We start from the raw sequence: 5,522 nt of genomic DNA on the forward strand, positions 1-5,522 counted from the left end.
TTTTTTAAGTATACACTTCCTAATTTGTAGTGCACAATAAAATAATATTTTATTTAAATTATATAATAATTTATAAATTTATAAATTTAATTTAAATATATAATTAGCTTAACATCTTTTTTCTTTTCAAACCAGCTTAACATCTAATTATCTCAAAATACGACTAATACAAAATATTTAAAACATTAAATAATATTTAAAAATTTAAATTGTTCAAATCTTAAATCCTTAATCAAAATGCCAAATATCTATTCATAATCACTTGAAAAAAAAAAAAACCAACAGTTCAAATTAGATATTAGTACATATAATGATATAAATATTAATATATTTCAGGCTGTTAAGGTGGGCCAAAGTCAGCGAGCCAACAATAAATTCTTTAGAGCATCACCTTTTGTAACTATTAGCGAAATAAAGTTTCACCACATGGGCGATTAGATATTCTTAATAATCTTAGAACTTATTTAACATAATGACATTTTTTTAAAGAACAGAGTATGTATTGAAGTGAATTTTATTTTTATCTTTACATGTTTTATTTTTTAAACTATAATTCGTTATTGAAAAAGAGAAAAAAACAATGAAGAGAGTTTTTCTCATTTAAAAAAGTGAAAGAATATGGATGGATAGTTTCTATTATATATCCGATCGTGTTCTGAAGATAAAAATACTTTTTTGTTTCTTGTGACGCATAAAATCAATCCTCAAAAATATGCATTATATAAATTGTACTTCTATATAATAGCTTATAAACTAGTTTAATAGATGCATTTTTTGGTGTGTCATATACTTTTTTTTTTAACATCATAAAGTTGGCCCACTTTTGCAAAATGTGGAAACGGAAAGAAAAATTGTACGGCGTAGAATGCAAAAGTAGGAAAAAAAAAAAATCAGTGTTAAAAAATGAGAACAATTTTTTCTTTTTCTTGAATTTCATCTGCACTAGGAGTGCGAGTGAATTTGCAAGGTGAACTCGGGTTCAAAATATACAATTTACATATTGAATGTTTACTATTTATATATTGAACGTTCACGACTAAATATTCACAATTTACATACTAAATGTTCACAATTAAATTCAGTATATAAATTGTGACGGGTGCACCTTGTAAAGTGGACCCGAGCCCGTGGTCTTCCACTCTTACATATAACTCTAACTAGATGGGCGCAAATTATATCGTGGACCGTGGTCCGCAATGCATTGTGAACCGCGTATCAAAACGACGTCGTTTTGATTAATGAAAACAGACGGATGAATTCGCGCCACTCACTTTCAGTTCATATACACTGTAGTTACATTTCAATACAGCTTCAGTTACATTTCAACACAACTACAGTTACATTTTGATGTAACTACAGTTTCATTCGTTAATATAAAAATACAAATGTGAAACTGTTATTCAATATCAGTTAATATACACTGCAGTTACATTTCGATATAACTACAGTTTCATTCGATAATATAAAACACAAATGTGAAACTGTTATTCAGTATTAGTTCATATACACTGTAGTTACATTTCAACACAACTACAGTTACATTTTGATATAACTACAGTTTCATTCGATAATATCAAAACAAATATAAGGCAATATCTTTTGAGATGAACTGTAGTGTCAATTACGGGCTCTGTCTCCCACTTACTGAAACGACGTCGTTTTGGGACCACGGTCCACAATGCATTGTGGACCGCGATCCACGATATAAGAACTGCTAGTTGGGAGGAATCATTTTTGAAAATTGATAAGACTACATTATATACTTGTGCTAGATATTATGAGTAAAAAAATTTTAAAATAAAAATTTAAAATATAGAACGTCTTTACGCACATTTTTTTTGAATACTACTAACTCTACTACAATGCAGTATCTGTTCATAACTACTTTCTCAACCTACTGAAGCACAAGAGTCAACATTGACTCCACTGAGGCTCGAACCCACCACCTCCCTTATAAAGGTAAGAGTTTGATGCCACTGGACTACAAGGTCCTTGGCAAAAGCTAAAACAAAGGCTTTTTACGCATATTTCAATATACTGTAAATGTATAATTACAATAAAGTATCTAACAAATTATAATGATTTGTCCACCATTCAGCTTTAATTAATTTATTTTTTATTTAATTAATTCTTTTTATGAACACGTAATTCAATAATTTTAAACTACAGATTAATTAAGCTGGACTGTCCTTTTCTTAGAATTATTTAGTAAATAAAGAAGATGCCCAGGGCATGGGGAAGATTCCCTTTGATCTGCTTTTGGATTTGTTTTTAATTTTTAATTATTGGAGTTATTACATTAAACTAATCGCTGTCATTTGTTCATCCCGACAAACCAAGCTCCTGTTTCCTATTCTCCATCTAAACATAATTAATTCACGCTAACGATGACGATTAAGGATGGGAACACACCTTAATCTGATAAACCCTTTTCAATTGTTGATCACTCTATCTTTAACTGGCTGACCACTTGTAATTAAAGATTGTTTCAATTTATTCAAAAGGAACTTTATGTATGCTTTAGTGGTCCTGTTATTTTTCCTTAATTTCGTCAATAATTATTGTTAGTATAATACGTTTCGTACGATTTCCAGTTCGATCATTCGCTGTATGATGCTACGTTTGTTGTCATCCATCTGACATTTGAACACGGACCACTAGTTTAGGATTGTTGAGGAAATGGAGATAACGATATATGGAGTAATTAATTTTTGGGAGATCGTCTAGACTCTAGGATGAGTCGGATCGGGATACTCCCGTCTCACAGAATCACACAAGTTTTTGCCTTACTTTTTATATTCAAAATACCTTATAGAAGTCTAAATTATATAGAAAGAAAAAAATCATCAATAAAAAACCATTTATATATTTGATCGATTTAATGCTTTCAATATGTTAAAGAAGAAAAACACTATTCAATATTTGTTTTAAGGAATTTTTTTTTTTTACACTGTTGTTGTGTTTGACTGTTTGGTACTAGTGTTATTTGTATCAAGTCAAATTATACATGGAGTATGTCGATCATTTGGGTTGTATAACTTGTATTACTTGTATATGGTATTATCAATACTTATATAGAACCCATGGAAGTTGAGTGTAGGAACTTATTTGTACGTTTGAGGATGGTCAGAATTGTTCATGTTTGGAGGTGATGAATTAAATTAACTCAGGTAGTCCGAATCAAATAACTCGATAATAAATGAATACAATAAGGAACTTAAAGACACGAAAAGATGAGTCGCAGAAAAAATGTTGTATTAAGACTATGTAATGCTATTACAAGAGAGTGAATGATGCGCCTTAATGAGAAAAAGAGAGGTGCTTTTATACCAAGTCGTGCTCCAACAGCTCCCGCAAGAAATGGACGGGTAGTTCAGACCTACTTGACTGGGTTTAACGCCTCCACTGCACCTGCTCCAAACCATCCATGAAACCACGAAGGGCGAGCTCTTGAAGATCGGCCTTGGACCTCCCCAAGGGCGGCCCCGAGCCCATGGCTCGGCATGGGACCTCCAAGGCGCCGAGCTCAGGACTTGGCCTTGGGTCTAGCTAGGTTTGGACGCCAAGGCGCGGAACTCTGGGCTCATCCCTTGGGGCTCTGAGGTTGGTCTGGTTTGCTCCACCAGGTTGATTTGCTCAGGGTCCATTTATAATATATCCAACAAGAGGGGAAGACAATAAATGCGCGACAGACTCGTCAACTTGGAACAAGGTAGTGATTCGGATTCGGGGACTGTCATTTTGGAAGAACCACCAAGTTGCTTAAGGGATCTCCTAGCGGGGTCCTAGTGTCCCCTATGTTCTACTGATAAAAATATTTATATGATTTGATCTCCACAACATATATACTATGTGTGGGTTTACATAGTATAAAAGATACCGGTGTCAATCCTAAACATTACTTTTAAATTATACTGTGTGAATTTACATAGTATAAAAGACACTATACCGGTGTCAATAAAAAAACGTTATATTACTTTTAAATTATTTGTATAAAAACCGTCTAAAATATTTAATATTATGACTCGTGTTTTTGTAAATGTGATTAGGAAAGAGAAAGTGGGAAGAAAGGGAAAAAGAAGAAAAAGAAAAGAGAAAACAAAAAGAATTATGAAATTTAAAAAAAAATAAAATAAAAAAGTAAGTCCAAAGTCAGAGTGGCCGCCAGCTGCGGCCACTCTGACTCGCCCCAGCGCGCACTGCGTCTTTTTTTTTTTTTCCTGACATGATCTTGTAACTTGCAGGAGTATGAAACCATCAAAAACCATTCACCTACATCTGTTTCAAGATTATAAACCAGTTCTTGGCCTGACATGAACCAACAAAGATACATTGATGGCCATGCTCTAAGAGCATTCCTTATCAATGAGGTTATTTTGCGGTTCTTGAGGAGTTTTTATAAGTGTGATTAAGAAAGAGAAAGTGGGGATAAGAAAAAAAAACAAAAACCAAAACTGATTAACAAAAACAAATTTAAAAAAGTAAATGTCACGCGCCTACGCGTGCATGCGCCCGCTGGGCGGATTTGTGAGCTTCACGCGGATGTTGTGTGGCTGACATCAGTATGCTTTGGATCTCATTTTCTGCAATAACCAAACCCTTGCAAATGCTTCTCCTCCCTTCTCTCTCCTTCTCTCTCTCCAGCGAAGTGGCACAACTCCTGCAACTTTTGTACTATAAACTCATCAATATCAATTGATATGGATGCCCTAACACCGCTCTTATCTCCTTCAGGGTATTCAAACTTGGGATGAAACTCAAAACCTCAATTATCACGAAACATGTACAATATATGATCTTACGTTATTGTTAAGAATGTTGTTTGCATTATTTCATATACAATCGGATTCGGAGAATATTCTGACTGGTATGTAGCGAGGCAGCAAGCTAAGGTTCTGTTTGTTAAAAAGTCATTTTCTCATGACCAATAATGAAAAGGGCAGGCGTTGGGTCCATTGTCCAAGGCGTATGCCTATTTCTGCAAAAGATTATCCGTTTCGATCCAAAAGATAGTGGATGGAACAGTTTGTCTGTGTGTAAACCAACGAGGATCGATGTCTTTAGCTTTCCTCGTGGAACTCAATTGGCCTGGTTTCAGATGTTGTTGTGCCAAACAGGCCCCCTCCATGTTTCCCTCGCTGATCACTGTTTATATGTGTGCGGCTTCTTCCAGTCTCGCATTTTCACACGCTCTCATGCATGCCCAACTTTTCTCCTCTTCGTTTGAGCCAATTAACGAATCTTAAAGCCTGAATTTGCGCATTGATTTGGCATAATATGCGTGGTAGGATATATATATTACTTTGCAGCTTAGCTTTCACAGTATATTAATTTCTTTTTGGATAAATTTGGGGATTTTGAAACTTCACCCTGTTTCTAAAATAAGATTTTTAGGGTGATATTTGTACCATTAAGTTAAGTCTCCCGAATCACAATATATTAATTATTTATATTGTTTGAAGATTTTTTATCTATCGATATTTATATGTGGTGGAAATGTTACATGTTCTAACTCTTAATAA

This window comes from Ipomoea triloba, chromosome 3, assembly GCF_003576645.1.
Source record: "Ipomoea triloba cultivar NCNSP0323 chromosome 3, ASM357664v1".
NCBI classification, from domain to species: Eukaryota; Viridiplantae; Streptophyta; class Magnoliopsida; order Solanales; family Convolvulaceae; genus Ipomoea; species Ipomoea triloba.